The sequence below is a fragment of the Pinus tabuliformis genome, chromosome 1_2, assembly GCF_031772625.1.
Source record: "Pinus tabuliformis cultivar Carrire ecotype Pingquan chromosome 1_2, CPIR1, whole genome shotgun sequence".
Classification (NCBI taxonomy): Eukaryota; Viridiplantae; Streptophyta; class Pinopsida; order Pinales; family Pinaceae; genus Pinus; species Pinus tabuliformis.
The window spans coordinates 611,103,287-611,129,796 of NC_142298.1; positions in this window are offsets into that span (position 1 = coordinate 611,103,287).

Consider the following 26,510-nt stretch of genomic DNA (forward strand, 5'->3'; position numbering starts at 1 on the left):
CCCTCCGCTTCCAACCCATTGCCTGGATCTGGGGTGATTACAGTGGAAATCCTCCTTGATAATAAAGCGGTCCAGCCTCCTGGCAAGGCTATGTTCACTAGTTCGATTATTCTTCCATGTCTGCTGGATCTTTGCCGAGGGGATGTCTATCCAGTGATGATCCTCAAGCAGCTGCTCGAAAAAATCCGAAAGTGGGTCGATCTGCGCCATATGTCCGTAAGATTCAGCGTGGCCCTTTGAGAAGTTTAGATCTCCTCCTATAATTGTATTCTCAGCTAGGAGGAGAGGGGAATTGAAGAGCTTTCTCCAGAATTGTTCCCTGTTGAGGCAAGGTCTATAGACATTTATAATTCTTAGGTCCTCCTCCAGGTCCATGGAGTATATGTCTGCCCCCAAGAAACCAACTCCGCCCCAGATATTCTTCAGATTGATGGAACTGGTCTTGAAACCGATAGCTATGCCCCCAGATCGCCCAGAGACATCTAAGGTGCGGAAAGACCATCCTTGCATCCAAGAGCCGAGGATGGATGTGGCTGAGTCTGCTTTGCATAAGGTTTCTTGAAGAAAGATAATATCAACCGGTTCTGAGAAAAAGAGTCGTTTCAGGTCCAGTTTTTTCTCTGGGCTGGCCAGCCCTCTACAGTTGAAAGATAAAATCTTCATGGAGGGGGGTGGGGGAGGGTGTCCTTTGCTCTAAGAACCCTTTCGATGGTATGCTGTTTGCCCTGGATGACATCGTCCCCGGCTTGAATCTTAGCCTTATTGATGGAGGAAGGTCTGCCTCTTCCTTGCTTGGGCGATAGGATGAGAGGCTCCGCAGACAGCCCAATGGCGTCCGCTTCATACTGCTTGGTGATCGAGCGGGTGGAGTACCTCGGTGTAGAGTTTACCGAGGGGGAGGGCGAGGGGAAGGAGAGGGGGGGATGGAGGGGAGGGAACTGGGGGTAGGAAAGCCCGAGGGTTGAGGGATGGGGCAGGTTGAGTAGTGAGAGCGTGTAGGGGGATGAGGCGGGCGAGAGATCTTGACCAGATCAAGGGCAGAGGGGGAAGAAGGGGGGGGCATCTTGATCGGGTGGGGCAAGGGGAAGGGGAGAGATAAACTCAAAGAATTAAGAAGCGAAGCAGAGACATTTAAAGGAAGAGACGTACCCGAAGAGAAGACAGCTCCTTTTGCAGCCTTTGAACGCGTCATAGGAGGAGATGGAGGCCGAATCAGGATCGTTCCTTGCTTCCTTTTCCGAGGTGCAGGCGGCGCTTCCACCGTATCAGAGGTTATATTATGCTCCGTTCTGGAAGCCGCCGCTGTCGGAGGGTCCGGTAGTCCCTTAGTAGTGGGTTGATCCTAGGTAATGGGGGTCTGCTGTGCTTTTTGGAGGAGAGGGCAGTCTTTGTAGAGGTGTCCCACTTGATGGCATATTCTGCATCGATAAGGGATTCCTTCGTAGTCGAGCTTCTGCTTCCTTGAGGAGGATTTCCACTGGATGGTGATGTATTCAGGCAAACCCCCTCTGGTATCAAGATGGAAAAGAACCCTGGCGTACACCATCATCCCCGTCTGAATATAAGACTTATCTGACTCCATGAAAGTACCCAGTGAGTTCCCTATTCTTCTGAAGATGTCCTCGGACCAATACTATAGAGGCAGGCCCGAGAGTCTGACCCATACTAGCCCAATCCCAATCTGTTCCGACTCCGAGTCGAAGAGGGGCGTCCAACGTTTGAGGAGTACCAGAGCTTTTCCAAAATGCAAAAATGAAGACAGTACCCAGCTCGTGTGGTCCACCCTTGCAAACCTCAGTGCGAACCAGCCTCGCACGAATGTCTGGACAGAGGGGATTTCTGCCAGATATTGGCCCCATATCTCCATGGCCCATGTCTTCAGTTTTTCCACTAAGATGTGTCTGCCCCTAATGCGGCCCACAAGAACTCTGTCCACTAGATCCATAGCGTCTCCCCACTGGATGTCTTCTTCAAGTCTAAGGATGACATCCTCAGATCTAGATTTAAAACAGCGTTGCTTCTTCAGGGGGCGGGAGGACATGCGTCTAGGGTTTTCAGGAGCCCTGGGCTCTGCCTGTGGGGAGCTCGGGAGGGGGGGATAGGGTACGAGCGGGGGGGGGGAAGTCTCCGGGAGAGGGGGGATAGCATGGTAGATTCCAGATGAGGCCGGAGGGGGAGGGGGAGGGATCAGATCAGTGGGAGCGGGGGTCTCCAGAGGGTCAGTGGGCAGGTGGGGGTTGACAGGGAGTCCCGGCTGAAGAGAAGGACCGACGACAGTAGGGGAGGAATGTAAGCAGTCTGCAAGGAATCCAAGGGTAGCCGGAGATGGAGCAGAAAAAGTGGTCTAGGAGGAGAGTTCACCAGGGAGCAGAGAGGTGGGAATAGACAGATCAGTCGACAGAGATGGGTCCTCAAAGCTGGCGGAGAAATTTTCACTGTACATACCTCCAGAAGTCGAGAACGTGGAGCGCCAGATGGAGCTTTCAGCCAGCGGGGAGTCCGAATAGTCCACCTCGTCAATGTCCATGTCACCAGCTGCTAGAAAACGACCTCGAAACCAGGGAACCGCCAAGGATTGGCACCGACTGTAAGGGAAATCCGTTAGGGTTGAACAAGCTGGAGGACTTAGGCGCTCAGCCAGGTCGCGCAGGCGGAATCCCTGTCGTTAGCGGTGGGCAAGGCTGAAGTAACCCTAGCACCGGTCGAAAGAGTGAAAACCCGTGATGGGGTAAACACCAAAGAGGGTAAAAAACGAGACGTGGGGTAATGGAAAGGAGGACCGAGTAGGGAGATAGTGATGGGTAAAAACCTCGGCTCAGAGAACAAGTAATAGTGAAGGGAGACGAGGTCGGGGGAGGCTACAGGGCCGTTTCCGACCTGTGTTAGCTTGATATTCATTATAAGGCAGACATATTTAAATACCAATATTTTAAATATCTTGTTTTTGGTTGGGTTAGATCTATATATTCCTAATTGAGATAGGATTAAGATAGTTTCTTTTGCTTGCATCTTAGAATAAGTTTGAATTTAGATTAATTTCCGTATTTTTTAAGTCCTCTTCCCAAAGAGGAAAACTTTAGTAGTGGATTGGCTCAGCCCTAAATCAGCTTAAGGATCACTTTCTTACCTGATCAGCAAGAATGTTGATCTGATGTCTCTTTTCCATTGGTGAATGAAAGTCATATTTTAAAGCCACTAGAGATTGTGAGAAGGTAACTGAACCTAGTTGAACCAGTCGGAAGCACCATTCCAAACGGAAAAGGAGCCGCTTTAAGGTCCGGACCGGGTGGTCATCCCCCACGTTGTTGTAGTGATTTTCGAGGCTTCAACGGATAGGTTGAAAGTGGTAGATGAATTCCTGAACAAATATGAAAGAGAGGTGCCAGAACAATAATGTTTTGACGCTTTGAAATGGGCACTGCGCACTATGCCCGCAAGATGGTGGGGTATGCATCAGAGGAGATTTGAGAACTGGCGCGAATGCAGAATAGTGATGCTTATATAGTTTAAAAAGCCTTAGCTATGGATGAAAGCCGGATATGTTGGATGAAATAACTTGTGTGCCGACCTCTCCAGATGGGTATAGGCATATAGTACACATCTTACACAAATGCACACTGTCCTCATGATAGAAAACAAGAACAACAAGCAGGAGCAGGCACGATGAAGGTGCAAATGATGAAGTATGATACAACCAAGCACGCCGAAGATTATACACAGGGAAGCCTTTGATAAGGTGTGCTCAGTGCTGAACACAGTCCACCATGTGAGACGCAGTGACTAGGATCTGTGTGTACCAACGGTTCTATGGGCTTATAGGAGCATGTGCAAAACCCTGACTGTGCAAGAACTTCTGAAGCTGAAGTATGAAGCAAGGGCTGTGATCCCTATAGATCAAGCGAAGCCTAGTCTGTGCATAGTTGCACCTGTAGATACGAAGGTCCAAAATGAAGGAATAACACATCCGTGAGAAACAAAACACATAAGACTCGAGGAAGAAGTCCGACTGGGAAACCTTAGACTTCACAAACTCGAAAAAGACTGGGTACGGCTAAGGGAGAAAAGTGCTTTGATGGAAACAGAGGTCAAGAAGCTAGAAGACGAAATAAAGGAAGAATTTTTCATTGAAAAACTGAGGATGGTAAGGCAAGGTACATACGATCATACTAACAAGTTGGAAGACTATCATTGTGAAATGGTTAGTTTGCTGCCTCGGCTTTGACCACATATCACCAAATGTAGTGACCAGGGTAGTACATTGTAAGTAGTAAAGTGTGTGATGCTGATCACAAAAATGGAAGGTGAGGATTCTCCGCGAACCATGTTGGAGGATGATAGGGAGCCCCGCATGGGTGGTGCGACCACCTGACTAGCTGTAGGAAGAAGAGTCTTAGCACTCAAAGCAATTGAAAGGGAGCACGGGACTATAAACTATTCTACTTGGGAGATTCGCAATATGGGAGATGCGCGGAGAAGCATAACAGCACAAGGTTCACGACCGTGCACAGAGCGCTACACTGTCGCACAGGTTGGCTCGGAAGTGACCATTGAGGTTACTATTCACGATGAGATGTGCGATATGAGGCCAAATGGAGTGGGCGGTGGGCATTTAAGATGTGATTTATGGGAAAGATTTGGGAAAATATACCACCCAAAAGGCATTAATGTCCCAAAATTTTGGGGAACAATCGAATTCGAATTCAAAAGGTGCTATAAAACACAAAGAGCTGGCTAGAGAACAAGACTTGGTAATTTGAGAGTTTAGCGTTTGCGCAGAGAACTAAGCATTAAGAGTCGACTAGTAAGTGAGCCCCTAAGTTTGCGAGTGACATAATATAGCTTAGATACGATGACGACCACTAAAGGTAGTTTGGGAATCGAAGAGGTAACCACCGGCGAAGCTGCTTAAACCCTAATGGTGGAGGATATCCTAGAAGGTGATAAGGTTGTGAAAAAAATCCCCAAATCACCACGAATGTTGAGGTCCAAGAGATAAACAAGAAATGGCCCTTGTACACGTGTCCCCGAGGAACCCACTACAGAGTAAGCTATCAATGGCAAGAAAGGGGAAAGATGTCACAATCGACACAGATGAAGAGGAATAAGATTTGCAGGCTCTTATCATTGCAGCCGAAGAAGAAGAAGACAGTGAGGAAGACATTCAACCTATATGCTCTGCAACAAAATTACCCACATATGTCCCTCTGCGGAAAGGGAAAACCAAAGTGCCGAAGGACCTGGACGAAACCAAGAGTTCACTCCAGACCCTACTCCTCCCAGATGGCATAATGTTTGAGGGCCTGCACCTGGGCTGCGTGCCAACTGTGAAATTCAAAGATTGGGACCTCGCTGATGGCGAGAAATTCCCTCACCTAGAGACTAAGAATCTCATGAAGCAGAACATCACGAGGGTGGTGACAATGTTAGAGCCACGTAAATGGCTACACGGAGTGGAAAATGTCGGGCTACTGAACTTATTATGGGTGCCACATTTCCAACTTATTCCCATAACCATTTTTGTCATAAGGCAACTAATTTGCCTGGTGCATAATGTGTATCTATGGCTGGAGGAGCCTATCCCTATTACAGTAGACCTAATTCACCACATTTCTCGGCTCCACTACAAAAGAAAGGACCCCATGACCATATCAGAAGGGAAAGGTAGTGATTTGGCCCTCGCAAAGCCCATGAAGACAAAATACAATCTGGAGAAGAAGGGGCTATGCTATCTCAAGCATCAAGGACAAAGCAGTATGCGTAGCTGCCCAAATCCTGGTTGGAAAAGTCATGTGAAAGTGCTGAGCAGATGAGGTACTTGCATCGGTGACCGCACTAGCTAAGAAATGTGTGGAAGGAGTCTAGTTTAACTGGCCTAAATTCCTCTGCATGAAATTCTTGGTGAACTGTCATGAAGCCTAGGAGTAGGGTAAAACCTTCTACTATGTGTTTTTGTTGTTATCCATCGTGCTCGTAGCAGGGGAACTACCAGAAGACCGTCCATTCCCCAACATTGACAGAGACATACCAGAGGCAGCGAAGTACGCTTCGCTCAGGGCCACAAAGGACACAAAATGGATATGCGACACCAAAATCTTCTAGGTGCTCATGGATATGAGCATCCGAATGTGGATCAATCGGAGGCCATGTTTGTCACCTACGGTGTACAATAGTCTGTAGAGTTTTGCAGAGTTTAAAGCCGACATGCATAATTTCTACATCAGGGCATGCAAGGATACAATAAAGTAGTGGACGAAGCTCCCGTTTATAGCCACCAATGACCCCATCTTCACTGTCTTGGAGACATGGCCTCTAGAATGGCATGCCCCAGATCTACCAGAATTAGAGAAGGCGACAGCACATAAGAAAAAGGATGATGCCAAGCTGTGCGTCACACAACTGGCCGAAATAAGGCGGTAGGAAATAACAACAGCTAAGGAAAAGGTAGCGCAGGAAGCGACTGTTACAGGGAAAAGTGTCTATATAGAACTGCTCTATCCCACTAAGGTGTGACAGCTTCCTTAGAAACAAACAGAGAAAAACTACTTTTGTTTTCCCTTTATGAATTATAGATAGAGAGGAATAGAAAGACCAACCTCTATCTTGCGCTAATCCTTCGATTCGATCCCTCTCTTCTTTGATAGTCCTCAGCTACCTGCTCCCTTGCATGCCCAGCTTCACAAAGTACCTGTAAGATCAAAGAAGCATAGCACTATACAAAGACATGGATCTATATTCATAAACAATCTAGGATCAGATGTAAATTGACCATACAAATGAAACAAGCATCAATGATACAAAAGCATGGAGGAAAACTCAAATAGCTTTTATTGATAAATAAGAAAAGATCCAGGAGGAGTTACAACCAGTGGTTCCGACCCAGCATCAACCTCCTAGCAAAGAAGCCCCTCTTCACCTCAAACAAAGCATAGATCACCCAACAATCTGATGTTTGTCTCTAGAAACCAACAACAATTCCTTACAATATGAAAAATTCCAGCCTCCAACCTCTGGATCTCTGGGATGAGAGATCTATATATAGATATTTGCAGAGGTGTGAGTCAGCTCTGGGTTTTTGATTAGTGTCTTCTCTCTGATAGTTCTTGATGCCACTTGGAGATCTCATTGATCTCTTACTCATCCTTGGGCGATTCTGAGAGGCAAGTGTCCCAGGAGAAGTTTCTGGAAGATTCCATGATCATCCACCTCGCAAACTGTCTCCGCCACTTGTCTTTTCTCGTCCATTGCACCCCATAGAAGGGCTTTTTGAAATTCAACACACTTCCCGTGTGTACAAGGTGCAATGCATCGCACTCTGGCCATGGAGCAAGTGCAATGATCTAGTTTTGACCAGTTCTGAGTAGTGTTTCATGGAGAACTTCTGGGAGAAGCTGTAATCTGTTCACCTTGTTCCTTTAGGGGTTAGAACAACACTTTTAGGGACTTAGGAGCCCTTGGTTTATGGAAATTTCATGCTTGGGGTTGTAGGGCCCAAAAATGTCTATAACAGTTGCCCCCTAAAGCATGAGGTCGTTAATCTTTTGATGTCGGGTGAAATGCTTTATTATGAGGATCCGAAGTTCTTTCAATGCTGGAAGGAGACCTGTAATAAGATACAATACAATACATTATCTTCATAATATTTTCATGATCTAGCTGAGGCGGGCATTCCCATGCTCAGCTTTATAAATCCATTTTCATGTACATAGGACAGACAATCGTCTGAGTGTAGACTGATGATTCTGATAGAGCCATCATCCTTTTGATTGGATGATTATATGTGCAGAAATAATGTACATTTGATGTCTTTATTTCCCTGAATATATATCGCAGCCCGGATGGATGAAACTAGATCTGGGGTCTTCAATCTCGTTCGATCTTCACTCGAAGTACAAGTCGATCCATGTGAGAAATGTTCTGAATTCGAACATGGAAAGACATCACTTGATTACCAGCCAATGATGTAAACTGTTAACAAGCGCGAGAGGAATCACCGATAATGATAATGACCCTCAAGGTACTGTAGTACAATTCACGTGGTGTGAATAAAGGACTTGGCGTCGAACACCACGCAAAATCTTTCGGTCGAAGGCCATTGATGTAAACCTGTCGCCAGAAGTGAGAAACTTTCCATTGAGGCATGCAAGCTTCAAAGTACTGAATGGGGTGTTCCTAGATCAACTTCCTGGATAATGAGCTGATGTCGACAAGAAGTGATCTGTCACAAGAGGGCCTTAATGAATCCCATATCAATGACATGGAATGGAGCAAATGATTTTAATGGAGGTGAAAACGATCTGGTGATATAAGGTTCAGGGTGGTGGTCATGAAAGAATGGAGCATAAATGTATGGTAGTGGGTGAGACACAGGTGAATTCTCTAAATGACTTCTCTTGAACATATTAGTGACACTGATGTGATGGATTGGTAGAATTAACCCCAAATGTGGATGGTATGGCGTGACCATGGTGATGTGACCGGTGAATGAAACAACCCAACCCGACTCGGACACGGAGTGGAAGTGTCATGTTCAAGAGCGACTTGCTACCAACAAAGTTTCTTCAAGTTTTCTTCCCAATTTTCCCTAGTCATTGCTGACCAGTACCTCTTTATATTTGTCAAGCTTGAGGAGGATAATATATGCTTGTTCTATAATTTGCCCTTCGGGCAAACCCATCACTATGTTTTAATGAGCCTAGCGATAGTGAAACTCGTTCTCGTCTATAGACAAGTTTGTTGCTATTAATCTTTTTAACGAGTTTAACGACAAAGATAACTCAGTCCTTTTCAATTTTAGAGAGTTTGAAAAGGAACGTAAAGGTAACTCCAAAATTCCTTTTTCGTCATCTGATCCCTTAAGTCCGAGAAAGTATAAAACAATACAGAAGGGATGAATTTTCGATACTTTTAACGAGTCGAACAAAACAAGCACTCGATCTTTTTGTGTAATAATCCCTCAGGTCCAACAAGATTAAAATCTAGAGGAGGGATAGCACTTCCTGTCCCTTTAATGAGCTGGAGAGGCTAATGGCTCGGCAATATTTTCATATTTTACGAGTCAGTTGAAAAGAGCTTAAAGGAGACTCGTCTTTTGAGGAACGAGTGATAATATGGGTAGCAGCTGATTCTAGGTAAGGTTTGGAATTTTCCAATCACGGCAGTGTCACAAGGATGGCTAGTGAGATCATTCTTCGCAGCTGTTCCTCAAAATGGGTAAACAATCAAATGGGGGTGAATGATCATTCAATGAAAAAGTGGAGGTGACGGTGCAAACACGACCAAGGATTTAATGGCTGAAGTACTACATTCACGATGGTTATTTACCAGGGAATAGTTCATTTTTTAACGAGCTTAAACATGGGGGGAAACATTTGCTCATGTCTTATGTTTATTTTTTAACGAGCTTGAACTATGTGCTAAAACTGCTCGATGCGGGTTTATTTTTTAACGAGCTTGAACCCTGCGGTAACACTGCTCATGGCGGGTTTATTTTTTAACGAGCTTGAACCCTGCAGTAACACTGCTCGTGATAATTTTGCATGCCCCCAGCACTTCCCATGTGTACAAGGTGCAATGCATCGCACTCTGGCCATGGAGCAAGTGCAATGATCTAGTTTTGACCAGTTCTGAGTAGTTTTTCATGGAGAACTTCTAGGAGAAGCTGTAATCTGTTGACCTTGTTCCTTTAGGGGTTAGAACAATAATTTTAGGGACTTAGGAGCCCTTGGTTTATGGACATTTCATGCTTGGGGTTGTAGGGCCCAAAAATTTCTATAACAGTGACAGAAGTAGAAACATCAGCACAAGCGGTAGAGGAAGCAACCGCGAAGGTAGATGATGCCCAAGAAACGTCCTTGCAAGGGCAGGAGGCCAAGGAAATAGAAACAACAAAAGGGAGCGAGGACTAAGGGACCATGTCCACACAGTTGATGTCCCCAAACATCGCAGAACGAGTAGGACCAAGGAAGAAGGTCAAGGCCTCGAAGGTGGCCATTGACCATATCACCTTAACTGAAGGTGATCTCCATGACATCGGTGAGATGGTTTGTGATGTCATAAGTGAAGCGCTTCAGTATTTTATGCAGGAGCACTAGACTATGTTGGGGTCAGTAGCAGAGCACATGCTACGTACATGGATTGAAAACACAAGAGTGTTACTAGAAGGGGCCCTAGTCATAGCGAATGTGACCGATAGGTTTTCGGTTAGCATGTTGAATGGCCTTGGCCTTAATTTGGCTACCCTTCCACGAGAAATATTGTATCAACTACAGGATGGGATAACAACAAATCTATGGGCTAGGGAGAGCCACACAATCCAAGTTCTCAGCGAATAAAAGATCAACATGGAACAACTCAGTCTACAACGCGATGAATTGGTGTCGTGGAACCAACAGTTGGCACAGGTGGTAGATGATTCTTGCTGATGCATCCTGGAGCTGGACATCCCAGCAGATCTACTGGTAGAGGTGAGGATCGACATATTGGAAACTAGAGTCCGCGAGGCCAGGGAAGAAATGACAAAGGTTCAGCTGGAACTAAATCTTCATATCACTGAGCTATGGTTGAAGGCGCAACCTTCCACTCCCCCAGAAGTCAAATAACAACACGCTAGCACTATCAAAATAGGGATGGAAGAAATTGGGGGTGCAGTGCGAGACTATACCGGCATGTTGGAACAAGCACTTGAGGTCCTCATGACTTTGCAAGAATACCGCAACATCCAGCGTGTTGAGACAAAGACGCGAGAACTCCAGCAGCAATATGACAATGTATGAGGAAGGGTGCAAACAATCATCCTCACTCAGTGGCTTGCAAGGATGTAGCAAGCTAAGGCACTAAGGGAGCAGGCGGATGCTTCACGACACAAGGAGGCAGTGATGAAAGTGCGCGTTAGCCATGGATTCACGAGGCATTCATGATCATAGTGCATATCGAAGGAAATCTCACAGACATACATGTGATGCACGCGTAGATGTGGGGAAGCACGCTAGACACCGAGGTCTTAGAAGAACGGATGCAGTAGATTCAACAAGCAGCAAATCAGTGTGCTACAGATATCAATACCATTCAAGAATAGTTGGAGGGACTCCGCACCAAGATCACCACGACGATAGAGTGACTCGAGGGTGAGCACGATGTTTGTGTTGGGGGCTTGTTGGGTATGGAATCCCCCCATGACATGTTTTGGGGCTCAAAGCCCAAGTTTTGAGTTGATATTATTGTAAAGCTCCATGAATTGCGGGTGTGGGGCATAAAAGTATAATAGAGTCATAGGGTTTTTTGCCCTAGTTTTGTAATGTAATGTCAGCTAGATAGACCTACCCATGGTCCGCAGACCATGGGATTGTACAAATAGAGTGAGGCTCTAAGTGTAGAAAGGAGATAGATAATAGAAGAGAAGAATGAAAATTCTAAGTGATTGAGTCACAATGTGAAGTGTGTCTTTGGGTCGTAGAGTAGGAGAAGGCTCTGCAACTGAGTGCGCAGAGGCCTAGTAGAGTCCGCAGCTGAGTGCGTGGACCCCTACAGCTGAGTGTGCAGGGTGGAGTCGAGTCTGTAATTAGAGAAGAGATTAATAAAGAAAGGTTTTGTTACCAATTCTGTGTATCTATTCTAAGTTATTATATGTTTGATATCATTTGCGAATATACTATTTCTTTATTGTGCGCACTTGTACGAATTGTGAATATTGTTAAGAATAAATGAAAGCAAACAAATAAGCTAATTTAATCAACTAATATCGGATTACTAGTAAGGAATTGGGTAATAAAACTGTTCAGCCCCCGAGTAGGGCTGCACGAAGGCAACATCTCAGGCTACAAGGAACAAGTAAGTGCATGTAGCGACATCTACACAGGGTTGAACCGTGAACCACTTGAAACCATTAGACATCTCCAAGGTGTGGAAACCTCGTTCTAGCACCCTCCCATACTACTTCGGGTCAGACCTCAACCCACGCTCCACGGACTATTGCCAAAAGGGCCAGTAGTACCAGGATTTGTTTAGCTAAATCACCTCTCAACCTAAGTCAGGCCCCAACAAGCCAACAATTGTCATCTTATGAATGCTATTTTATAAATTTATATGTGATGGTATAACATATTATTATGTATTCACATTGAATTATATATTATGTATATTCTTCTATGATTTCTTTCTGGGTCTAGACATCTTGGAGATAGCAGAGGGTTTGGACCCTACATGAACATCTACAAACGTTGGACACCTAGGTATCTCTCCAAATCCAAATTTGATAATTCATAGTTTTGGAATCCTTGTTTGTGTGATCTTTTTTTATTATCTTACCCTACTCTGTTGAGGCTTTCAACCCTTTCCTTAGGGAAATTTTCCTGCCAACATAATTGGTGACTCTGCCAGGGAATACTATCAAGTATTTCCTGGAAGAGCTATTTTTCTATGATATAGGTTTAATTTGCTATTTCTTAGTTTTTTCCAGCCTTCTTGAGTTTTAAGTATTTTGGTCATTCAACCTGATCTTTTAGATCAGGCATTTATTTTTATTTTTCCTTAGTTTTCCATTTATAGACATTTTTTCTTATAAACAGTCACGTATATATGTAGTTCCTTCCAAAGAAATATGTGCATATGTGTGTTTCCTCAGAAACAATTGTGTATGCACATAGGAATATATTTACACAGTCGTGTACAGATATGAAAAGAATACTTTTTTTCATATTGGATTTTGCTGAGGTCTTGACCAAGTCTCTTTATGATTTCTTGATTTTTATGAAGCCTAGAATCACCTTGATGTCTTTTATTGTTGGTGTCTTCCATTTTGTTTGAGAAATTCCTATGTCAACCTAGGGTTTGTGGTATTTGAGGATTTTTGTGTTTAAAGTTTGGTTCAATATCTTCTTTGTGAAGTGTTTAGATTTTATGTGCTTCTGGAACAGGTCTTGTTTCTTGTTAATAACCCAATATTTGATTTACTTCTTTTGCAACCTAGAAGTTGGTTTCTTTTTTCTTTCCCACCCTTGTTTTTGAAAAGGGATTGTGATTCTTGTATGAATGAGAGATTTCAGCTCTCTAGAATATTTCTGATTTTGAGAGTCTTTTATATCCTTCTTGGTAAATAATTTTAAGTGATTAAGTCTCTTACTTTGCTCTAGTATTTTATCTTTGTGATCATCGATGACTAGTGGGATTTGAGTCTTTTTCATATTTTTCGCCCTGAAATTGTTGCATGTTTTCCCTCTCTAAACTTTCTGGGTTTTTAAATATTTAAAAGAAAAGGAAAAACATTTGCTTTGTGTTTATTTTGTTTTGATTTTTGGCCTTGTAGTCTTTCGAGTTTTTGACAAATGTGTGAATTCTTGTTTTAAAGGTTAAGAGTCCTTTTCTTTTAGGAGTGGGTTTTCTATTGGGATCTACTTCTCCTTGTTTGTTGAGTTGACCTTTGATTTTTTGATAACATTTTTTCATCTTTGAGCCTTTCCTTGAATATTGCATTTGCATTCTATTGTTCATTAGGGTAGATGCATTTTAGACATCATTTAGTCTTTTTTTGGTAGGTTTCAAATGTGTGAGTGCTTAAAATAAAAAGAAAAAGAGTTTTTTCTTTCTTAGGTTTCTCGTAGAACACTTGTCGAAATTTATTTCACTCAAGAAAAATAAGTGTTTCATTCTCATGTAGCTAGGTTTTCTATTGATTTGTTTCTGTCAAAACATCATCAGTTGCACTTTTCCTTCTCTTGTCTTAAACAAAAACAAACTAAAATGTGCACCTAAAATTAAAATGAACTAGACTTTTTCTTTTTCTCATACTAACATCAACTAGTCTAGGGAATTTAGGGCCTTGGTATAAGTGTGTGGAGAGTAAAATCTCCAAGGCCACTTAAACTAAAATTATAGAATTTTATTAATGAGTGGAAATCTAGTGTTGTTAAGTTTTCCAGGAAATATCCTCTAACATGGGAGTCAAGCACGAAGATGTGTGAAGATAAGGAAAGAGAGATACCCCCTATCCTACTTGTTGGATCGCGCACCCATGACTACTCCACCCAGCTTCTGATCATGAGTTGTTGACCTTAGTCACCTTTCCTATGGACCACACAAGTGACTGTGGGGGCGAATGCTCTTGGTACCTAAGGCAGTTACTGCATAACTTTCATAGTACTTGTTGGATTAGTGGGTCCTGACCTAGGCTCAGAGTTAATTTTTCCAAACAAATCCCTACTCTAATGGCCCTTTCAGCATCAATCCGTGGAGCATGGACTGAAGCCTCACCCGAAGCAGTATGGGGGGATGTTGGAACCAAGTTTCCACACCTAGATATGATTGTGATGCCATTGTATGCCCTAAAATGGCCTTCATGCAAATTGATAAGCCCTTAAGGCTTATGATATAACTCCCTCTTACCAATTCCTAGAACTTTGCGAATGTCTACCATTGTCTTTCACAGACCTTAGACAGGTGAATCGGCCACTGACGCGCCTCTATAATTACGCTTAGTTTTGTATTTACCTAGATTGACCTAATTATCTGATATCTTCAACATGCATTAAGATATTCTTTGCATAAACAGATATTAGTACTTGCATTCATATAAGAATGTAAACCATGTAGAATCGCGCGTCAATACAGTGTTAAATCATAAACCCATCATTCATCATAACATAAAAGCATTCATTCATAATATAAGTAAATGAACAAAGCACAAATATTTCCAAAATAATATCTTTATTGATACTTCAAATTTTCTTACAGACTCAAGACTACCCTGCGCACTCAGCTGTAAGAGTCCGTGCACTCAGCTGCAGACTCTACTCTAGGCCTCTGCACACACAGCTGCAAAGCCTCTCTTCTACTCTAAGACTTTTCGCTCTTTACTTCTTAATGACCCATTACATTCATTCTATGCTCTTTTGAACTATGAACTGCCTTAGACTCTCGAAGACTCTCCTTTTGATACAATCCCATGGTCCACAAACCATGGGTATGTCTATACAAGATGACACAACTTACATAAAAGAACAAAAAAATCCCTTTACAGAACTTACTATTTATGCATTTCGCAACCTATTGTGGCCACCAACAACCCCCCTCCTTATTTAGTATTAGCAATAACACTAAGTAAGTGGGGACCCTTAGTAAAAAATTCAAAAAATTCAATTAAAACTCATGTATTCTACTCCTTAAGAAAACATCGCATCGCGCGAAGAAGATAGGACATTTCCTTGTGAGTAAAATGATAAACTGCGAAAGTGCAACGCGAATTCCATCGCATCGCATGGATTAAGAAATGCGCATATTCCAAAACCTTAAAAAAATCGCTGATGGCCGATATGCGATATTGCATATCGCAATATCGCATAAAAAAACACATAACCATTTAATGATTGTAACAATCCGCGATCTTGTGATACTGCGATCTGTGATCTTGCGAGCGCGCGATACAGCAATCTGCGATTCTGCGATAAGAGCAATCGGGCAAGCCTGCGATAACACATCTTGATGAAAATGCGATAACGCGATACTGTGATGATGCGATGCTGCAATGCGAATCGCAGAAATTGTCCATCGCAAATTTTCCCCAGCTCAACATTCAAGAAAAGCTATCCATAAACCAAAAATTGGATACGCGCTTTAATGAAAATTAATGAATGATATGCCAAGTGTTAGTGAAAGACAGTTTTGTGTTTTTCAGAGAGTTAGTTCACGTCAGGTGGCATGTTTTTGTACATCCGTAGAGCTCAGAGCTTTCTTGTCGATTTTTATTATCATTACTCTCTCCTCATGTGTGAACTGCAGGAATAAAAATAGAAACAACATGAAGCAATGTGCAGGAAGCGTTAAAGGAAAAGGGTAAGGCTCCAATACTCGGAAACAGAGAAGAAATGCCCTCATGAACAGAGCCACAAATTCCAGAGCGTTGCTGAGCTATCCATTACAGATCTTTCAGTCAGAGCCATGGTTGAATGAGTAATTAACAATGTTGATATCAACAGGCGATTTAACGCTCAAGGTCAGAAGCTCACGAAAGCAGTATGTTTACAAAATTGTGAAGCTTATACCCAGTGAAGGAAGAGGCACTAAAAGGAAAAAAATGCACCAGAAAGGCCCGGATCAAAGAACAGAGGCAGTTTCCGATGCGCGATTAGTGCCACTGAGAAAATTGCTCAAAAATCAAAGTCCCTAACTGCTTAGTCACTCGTAAGCTCGGAAAATGCAAAAAAGCAAAGGCAGAGGCAATTTGAGGGTTAACCAAGTGGAATTTGGATTATTACCGAGCATACACAGTAAATCCACATAGCTAGAAGATGATTCTCAAGTATATCTTCTATTTTGCTAAAAAGATGGTGCCAGCTCTTGCCATTTCTGTTTTCTTACCTCAACCAAAAGCGGAAGACAGTCAGCTGACTCTACCCAGGAAAATATTGAATGCTCGCAACATTAAGGAGCAAACGAAGAAATAGTTAGATATTAGATTTAATTTTTAGAAATAGTTTTTCTTAGAAAAAGGGCGGTCATTTAAACCGTATCCTGAATCTCTGTAATTAAGTTATTTAGTTTGTAGTATTTAAACCCTTCTCATGCATTTAGAGAAGGGTCTAGAAATTTATCAAAAACTTGTCGTCAGAACATGCACTTTTGCACTCTCAGAGGAGGTTTTGGTGAATGAATGGATCAAGATTTGTTGATTTTTGCATTTGATATCTGCTACTGATGTTGCACTTCTGTACTCTTAGTAGATGTTAGAGCAAGGAGAGATAAATCATTGTTGCTTGAAGCTTATGAGTAGGACCAGTCATAAATGGTACTTTTATCTCTTGACCATTTCTACTTATATGTTAAAGTGTAATACAGTTTTTAGTTGTTTATATGTTATTGCATGAATGCTTGAGTTATCATTTGGCACTTTTGTACGGTGGTAGCTATTTATTTATGTTTAATGTATGAATAGCTTATTATGCGGTATGTTGTTCACAACTGTTTTGCCTAACTTTTTATGCGAAATAGTTCATCTTAATTTATTTCCTTTCTTATAATCGCTGAATGACCTTTATTACCAGTTATTATTTGAAATCTCTTTAGATCGCATAGTAAAAGAATTACATCCTAGGTTAGCATAGATTAGATGTGCTATTTTTATTATATTACAATAGCATAGAATTAGATTAAAGTTTGAATTAGAATAGCTTAGATAGGAACTGTTAGATCAGTAACATACAATTCTACACACACACACCCATAGATTGGGAAATTGGCCCCATTATCCCCAGTCGGACCTGCTATACCAAACGGATAAGGAGCTGCCAACCAAGGTCCGGACCGGGCGGGTATCCCCCTTGTTGTCGACCTGATTTTCGGGGCTTCAACATATTTGGCGCTAGAAGGAGGGCTTGAACTATGAATGGCAAGTAAATCAAAATCTGAATACCATTCTAAGAGTAAATCGCTCTCATCATCTCCCCCGACTTCCCCATTACATTTAGATCCAGAGTTAGAAGTCGCTCGAGTATCAACCGCTGCTACACACCCTGATATTTCAGACCAATCTACCATTGAACTTCCTGAAGTCGAATCCCTGATTCACAAACTTCAACGATTTTCCATTTCTCGTAAGAGGTTTGATAAACCTCAAGGCAGCGTGACTTCGCAGTACAACCCTGCTCATCCCCTGACCAGGCTAAAGAGTGAAAAGTTTGGCGTCCAACCAACCGAATTACCTCTTCCCACTAGGAAAAGAGTGAGGAAATCACCGCAAGAGTCTAACAGTGAGACTCTTTCGTCTGCATCATCCATCTCAACTACTTCATCACAAAGTCAACCATCCACACCTCCACTCCAGATCATCGTCCATCCATCCACTGGAACCGCCACAACCCCTCTTCAATCATCTACGACCATAGTATCCTCATCCTCCCAACCACAGGGATCATCTTCTGCACTTTCCTCTGTTAGCAGTTCAACAATGGCTCAGTCTCCATGGGATAACCCTGGGGAAGTCTTAATGCCTGCACCCTTGAGTCAAATACTGACCCATCCTGAGAAATGGCTGCCTAAATTAATTCCCGAGGTAGGCATGCTGGCAGAAGAGCACATAAACAACTTCATGCTTTCCATTAATCTTAATGGAGTTACTAATGAAGATGCTGTTGTTCGGCTTTTTCCCTATACACTGCAAGGGACAACCGGGTCATGGTACTTTTCATTACCCTCGGGATCCATCACAAGTTGGGACATCTTCCAGGACCAATTCCTAACCAAGTTTGGTGATGACAGATCAATGACAACGTTAATCAATGACCTATCTAATCTTAAAGCCGAAGCTAGAGAACCTATCAAGGATTTCAATTTACGGTTCAACAAAATTTTCAACAAAATTCCTACTGCTTCCCAGCCCAGCGAAGAAGTACGATGTGAATGGTATATTACCGCTCTACCATCGAACATAGAAATCTTCGTGGACAGGGCAAATAAAATAACCTTAGCTGATAACATAAAAGAGGCAATAGTAGCAGAGAAACGAATAATAGCCCTGGAAAAGAGATTCGCGATAGAGGAACATAAGTCCAAAAAAGTCACCTTTAAGGAAGACTCCAAGAAGAAACAAGCAAAAGATCCTTTTGATTTGGAAGGATTGCAGAAAGTTCTAAAGACCATGTCGAATGAGTGGTCGACATAAAAAAGCAAGTAGCAGAAACTTCTTCAAAAAATCCCTACAGAGCTTTTAAAAGAGGTCCTTCAATGGATGCAAAGCCACTCAATGCCATTTCAAATGCTGAATCCGAGGAAGAGGAAGAGGAAATTGCCACTAAAGGGCAGATCGATGACGAAGAAGTTGTGGAATTACAAGGAATGTGGGATTTCATCCTCCCACAAGAAGAAGATCAAGAAGTATTTCCAATTAGCACACGAAGCAAAAATCATCTTGATCCTCCCCAAACTACCCCTAAGCCGAAGAGTGCAAGCTCTGAAACAAAGGATAAAGTCGCGACAAAGAAAACAACATCTAAAGCGACTCAAACTAGCCCAATCCAAGAAGATGAAATGACTCCATCAAAAACACTGATAGTGTCATATGAAATGGAGTACAATATTATTGATGACATGAAGAAGACTACGGCTAATATCACCCTTTACGAACTGAGCAAATTGAAACATCAACAGAAGATAATGATGAAAGAATTACATGTTGTGCCAGTTGCACCTTTGCCTGCCGCTGTACTTTCTCAAGCTTCCCACAACATGGGAAGACCTCCAACTAACGCGATCAATAAGATTGATCCAAATGACATCGCCTTAATTGGAGGGAGATCAAGATCTCACACTCCCCCGTTTCTCCTTACTTATGAAATCTTCAATAAAAATGTGCACAGTTGTTTGGTAGATTCCGGTGCTTCATCGAATATTTTACCTAAATCTATATGTGCCAAGTTAAATGTTCAACCACAAAAATCCGTAGTGCGCATAGTTCAGCTAGATCGATCTCAAGTCGAAGTGATCGGCGAACTAAATCAAGTAACCATAAGATTGTCATCCAACCCGAAGGTATGTCAGGTTATTGACATTCTAGTTGTTGATATCCCAGAATTCTATGGCTTAATTCTTAGCAGGGATTGGTCAGAGAAACTCCATGGATACTTCGCAACTGACTGGTCGCATATGTGGCTGCCCTACAATGTAAACCGAATCAAATAAAAGTTGAACAAGAGCTACACCAGAAGTACATAGTAACGGAGTTAGAGGGAGAAAATGAACCAGTAGCGTATAACAGTAGTATCATTGACAATTACTCAGTAGATTCTTTCCTCGGAAATTTCAATGCTCATGCGTCACCCTATTTAGAACACTCTGTTTTGTCCCAAGTCGAAATTTTTCTCGAACTGATAGTTCGAAATGTATTAATTTTTTAGATAAACCTGTAAATAAATCTTTGTTTTGGAAATTATTTTTTGATGGTTCTAGGTCTAACGAAGGAGCAGGAGCAGGATACGTTCTGATTAGTCCAGAAGGAGATAAAATCATGCTCACATGCACACTCGAATTCGATTGCACAAACAATACAGCAGAATGTATCTTCAAGTTTTTGGAGACTCTGAGATTGTGGTTAAACAGGTACGTAACACGATACATTTCTTATCAGGTCATTTAAAACACTATCAATCTTTAGTACAAGATCTGACTGAGCATTTCATAGCGTTTAATATTTCTTCAATCCCCAGACTCCAAAACGCAAGTGCAGACCTTTTGGCTAACGTAGCTTCTAATCTTATTCCATCTGAAGATTTTAGTCCAGATAGATTCTCAATAGAATTAATCTTTAGACCGTCCATTCCTGACAACATCACAAATTGGAGAGTATTCACTGACGATCCTGATATTGTAAATTTACTTAAATCTGAAGGATCCTACTCCAATCAAATAATTAATGAAGACCAGCACAATCAACAATTGCAACAAAATAGCACTAATAATGCTATACCTAAGTCGGTGGTCAAGTTAGAAGACTTATACGATTTGAAAGATCGGTTTAAGAAGTCTACCAATTCAAAACTCTATAGTTCAACCTTGAACTACGAATTAGTAAACCTAGGGACTGATGCTAAACCACAAAACATTAATATAGGCCTTGGCCTAGCCCCTGAAGAGAGACTAGCGTATATTCGTCTTTTGAGACAATATAAAAATGTTTTTTCCTGGAATTATGATGAGCTGAAAACATACGACACTTCTATCATTCAACATACTATTCCCATGACCGATAACGAAAAACCTGTCCAACAAAAGCTGAGAAAGATCCACCCCAATTTAGAAAATCAGATAAAAACTGAGCTCAATAAGTTACTGAAAACCAGGATAATCTTTCCCGTCAGACATTCCAAATGGGTCTCCAATATGGTACCCGTTAGAAAGAAAAACGGAGATAGATTTGCATTGAATTTCAGAACCTTAACAAAGCCTGTCAAAAAGACAATTTTCCTCTTCGACCAATGGAGCAGATACTGCAAGCAGTGGTGGGCTCAGAATTAATGTATTTCTTGGATGGATTTTCAGGATAGAATCAAGTGTTGGTACATCCTGATGATCAGTTGAAAACCACATTCAGAACTAAATGGGGCACATAAGCATATCGGAAGATGCCATTTGGTTTGATTAATGCTGGTGCCACATTTCAGAGAGCCATGGACATTGCATTCAAAGGTTTAGTCAATAAATCTGTAGTAATTTATTTGGATGATATAACATTGTACTCCAAGAAGCGAAGTGACCATCTCAAAGACCTGAAACAAATCTTTCAACAGTGTTTAAGGTATGGAATTTCTCTTAACCCAAAGAAATATTTTTTCGCACTAAGTGAAGGGAAACTTATAGGATTCATAGTGTCAAAATCCAGTATTCACATTGATCCCGACAGAATCAAAGAAATTTCTGAAATATCCCTACCTCATAACAAAAAAGCCATGCAATCTTTCCTTTGTCAAATCAATTTTGTAAAGAGATTCGTTCCAGATTTTTCACGAATCGTGTGTCCTTTGCAAACCATGATTAAAAAGAATTCAAATTTTAAATGGGGTCAACATGAACATGAAGCATTCAACCTGATCAAGCAAGCTATTATTAATACTCCATCTTTAGCGACTCCAAATTTTTCAGAACCTTTTATTTTATACACATTTGCCTCAAATAAGTCATATGCTGTGATTCTAACTCAAGCGAATCAAGAAAAAGTGGAAGCTCCAATTGCGTTTTTTAGCTCAAATTTACAGGGTGCTGAACTAAATTATTCAGTTGTGGAGAAACAGGCTTATGCTGTTTTCAAAGCGGTCAAATACTTCAGACCTTTCTTACTTAAAACCCATACTAAGATCATAGTACCGTTCCCAGCGGTAAGGAAACTTCTAGTACAGAAGGATGTGGGTGAGAAAAGGGCCAATTGGGTTATTGCCTTACAGGAATATGACCTTGAGATCAAACTAGCAAACATTGTAAGAGGTCAAGGCTTCTGCAAAATGCTGACCGAAGCATCGCAGATTTCTGAAAGTCCATCTAAAGAGGTACAAATGTGTGAGGTAAGCCTAAATGATGCAGAATCATTATATGCTGATGTCATTTATTATATTAAGAATGGGTATGCTCCTTCACACCTTGATCATACTAAGAAAAGAGCTCTAAGATTGAAAGCTAAACAATATCAGCTCATAAATGATATTCTTTTTAGAAAAAATTATGATTCTGTTCTTCTTAGGTGTCTTGAGAAAGCTGAAGCTGAAAATTTTTTGTAGGAACTCCACAATGGGCCAGCAGGTGGACACTACACTGGAGATGCTATTGCACATAAAATTTTACGCGCAGGATATTACTGGCCCACGCTGTTCAAAGACTCGCACAGTTACGTGAGGAGATGTGAAGTCTGCCAAACTACTGCTGGAAGACAGAAGAAGCCATCCCTGCCACTACAGCCGGTAAACATCGAGCAACCTTTCAGACAGTGGGGCTTGGACATAATAGGTGAGATCGTTCCTCACTCTTCTAAGCATCATAGATACATCCTCACGACAGCATATTATTTTACTAAAGGGGTAGAAGTAGTTCCGCTCAAGACAGCTAATTCTGAAAATATTATTGAGTTCATAGATCAATTTATAATCACTATGTTTGGATTTCCATGCGCTTTAATGTTTGATAATGCATCATACTTTTCCGGAAATGCAATGACCAAATTTGCACTTAAAAGAGGATTCAAACTTAAATATTCGGCCAATTACTACCCGCAAGGTAATGGGTTAGCTGAGTCAACAAATAAAAACCTAATCAGGATTATTAAAAGAATAGTTGACCAGAATCAAAAGAATTGGCATAAGGCTTTGATATATGCTTTATGGGCAGATAGGATTACGCAAAAAGCTTCTATTGGCACTTCTCCCTTTAATTTAGTTTATGGAAAAGAAGTGGTTCTTCCGACTCACTTAGCCATTCCTTCTTTGTCTTTAGTACAATACATGGATGAAGTACCCACTTCCTCCTTACAACTAAGACAAATGGAAATAATTAAATTACAAGAACAACGAGAACAAGCTAAGAAAACGCATGCTCATCATCAAGCGCTAGTAAAATCCTCTTTCGATTCAAACATAATGACCAGAAAAGATTTTCAAATGGGAGATTTAGTTTTAAAGTGGGACAAGGCTCATGAAGAAGAGGGCAAACATACAAAATTTCAAAAGATGTGGGTTGGTCCTTTTCAGATTGTTGAAGTCATAGGTCCATCAACATTTATGTTACAGGATTTAGCAGGTAAGATGGATCCTTTGCCTATTAATGGACAAATTCTCAGGAAATATTTTCCATAGAAGATGATTCTTCTATTTTCGTAGAATAGTTTTTCTTTACATAATAAAACCAGTTGTGAGTGGTTACATTAGGTATTTACGAAAAAGACACCAATTCTCTTTCAGATTTTGAACTTTTCACTTGTATAAATAGCAAATATTTTTGAAAACTGATCTTTATTATTGACAGATACAGTTAAAAACTTTAGCCTAGATATGATACTATTTTCAACTTCAAAAAATTTGATGAAATCAACCTTTCGTGAAGAAATTGTTTTATCTCAGTACAATGAAAGGTATCAATAACAAAATGAAGATTCTCTGTAGAACAGCTGTTTCCAAAAAACTCTATTATTGTCGTCGAGAGCTATCTTAAGGAAACAATGACTTCCTCCCTGCTAAGGAAAATCACAACTTTCAGAGGGATAATCCAAAGATACACTATATCTTGGAGAATGAGAGGTCTCATCACGAGCCGGCTTATCATGATCACAGATATTATAAGTTGCTGACTTTGCCAATACTGTCTACCACAACAGGGCAATGACTCAACATTGTTGCAATCAAAAGACAAGGGGTCTCATCACGAGCCAGCTTGTTCAGCAAAGTTATAAATCAAGTGAGTGACTATGTCATATTTTGGCTACCAAACCAAGACATTGTTCTTTAAGAATAAAAAAAAAATCAAAGCAATAAGTGTGAATATGGATTTTTCTTTGAAAGTTGTAGGTCACCTTAAGTAGGATATAGGATCATTGTTGGGTAATAGGTAACCCTGTCGAGGCTATAAACGCCTGCTGGCAGCAGAGGCTCTACCTACGACAAATGAGCATTTTAAAACTGGTTTACAGAGGAGACTTTATTTTATCTTTACAAGACCAAGTAATGGCTGATGTAAATACAAGGACTGGCCTAAGGAAGTAATTATTAGAATAGAAAGAGGTTGAAACAAAATATCATTGACAGTTTAAAGCATAATGTACTTTGTCTTTCCATAACAAAGTTTAGTTTTCTGAAAAAATTTCTATTTTGGAAGTTTGAAAAATTCAATAGAAAAACAGAGATAACTGGTTCTTCCAAGTGAATCGCCAATTTTTTTGGCCACCAACAACCCCCCTCCTTATTTAGTATTAGCAATAACACTAGGTAAGTGGGGACCCTTAGTAAAAAATTCAATCAAAACTCATGTATTCTACTCCTTAAGAAAACATCGCATCGCGCGAAGAAGATAGGACATTTCCTTGTGAGTAAAAAGATAAACTGTGAAAGTGCGACGTGAATTCCATCGCATCGCATGCATTAAGAAATGCTCATATTTGAAAACCTTAAAAAAATCGCCGATGGCCGATATGCGATATCGCATATCGAAATATCGCATAAAAAAAACACATAACCATTTAACGATTGTAACAATCTGCGATCTTGCGATAACGCGATACTGCGATCTGTGATCTTGCGAGCGCGCGATACAACAACCTGCGATTCTGCGATAAGAACAATCGGGCAAGCCTGCGATAACACATCTTGATGAAAATTCGATAACACGATACTGCGATGATGTGATGCTGCAATGCGAATCGCAGAAGTTGTCCATCGCAAATTTTCCCCGGCTCAACATTCAAGAAAAGTTGTCCATAAACCAAAAATTAGATATGCGCTTTAATGAAAATTAATGACTAATACACCAAGTGTTAGTGAAAGACATTTTTGTGTTTTTCGAAGAGTTAGTTCACGTCAGGTGGCATGTTTTTGTACATCTGTAGAGCTCAGAGCTTTCTTGTCGATTTTTATTATCATTACTCTCTCCTCATGTGTGAACTGCAAGAATAAAAACAGAAACAACATGAAGCAATGTGCAGGAAGCATTAAAGGAAAAGGGTAAGGCTCCAATACTCAGAAACAGAGAAGAAATGCCCTCATGAACAAAGCCGCAAATTCTAGAGCACTGCTGAGCTATCCATTACAGATCTTTCAATCAGAGCCACGGTTGAATGAGTAGTTGAACAATGCTGATATCAATAGGCGATTTAACGCTCAAGGTAAGAAGCTCACGAAAGAAGTATGTTTACAAAATTTTGAAGCTTATACCCAGTGAAGGAAGAGGTGCTAAAAGGTGAAAAACACACCAGAAAGGCCCGGATCAAAGAACGGAGACAGTTTCTGATGCGCAATTAGCACCACTGAGAAAATTGCTCAAAAAGCAAAGTCCCTAACTGCTTAGTCACTCGTAAGCTCGGAAAACACAAAAAAGCAAAGGCAGAGGCAATTTGAGGGTTAACTAAGTGGAATTTGGATTATTACCGAGCATACACAGTAAATCCACATAGCCAGAAGATGATTCTCAAGTATATCTTCTATTTTGCTGAAAAGATGGTGCCAACTCTTGCCATTTCTATTTGCTTAGCTCAACCAAAAGCGGAAGACAGTCAGCTGACTCTACCCAGGCAAATATTGAATGCTTGCAACATTAAGGAGAAAATGCAAAAATAGTTAGATATTATATTTAATTTTTAGAAATAGTTTTGCTTAGAAAAATGGCGGTCATTTAAACCGTATCCTAAATCTGTGTAATTAAGTTATTTAGTTTGTAGTATTTAAACCCTTCTCATGCATTTAGAGAAGGGTCCAAAAATTTATCAAAAACTTGTCCTCAGAACATGCTCTTTTGCACTCTCAGAGGAGGTTTTGGTGAATGAATGGATCAAGATTTGTTGATGTTTGCATTTGATATCTTCTACTGATGTTGCACTTCTGTACTCTTAGTAGATGTTAGGGCAAGGAGAGATAAATCATTGTTACTTGAAGCTTATGAGTAGGACCAGTCATAAATGGTACTTTCATCTCTTGACCATTTCTGCTTATATGTTAAAGTGATATACAGTTTTTAGTTGTTTATATGTTATTGCATGAATGCTTGAGTTATCATTTGGCACTTTTGTACGGTGGTAGCTATTTATTTATGTTTAATGTATGAATAGCTTATCATGCGATATGTTGTTCAGAACTGTTTTGCCTAACTTTTTATGCGAAATATTTCATCTTAATTGATTTCCTTTCTTATAATCGCTGAATGATCTTTATTACCAGTTATTATTTGAAATCTCTTTAGATCGCATAATAAAAGAATTACATCCCGGGTTAGCATAGATTAGATATGCTGTTTTTATTAGATTACAATAGCATAGAATTAGATTAAAGTTTGAATTAGAATATCTT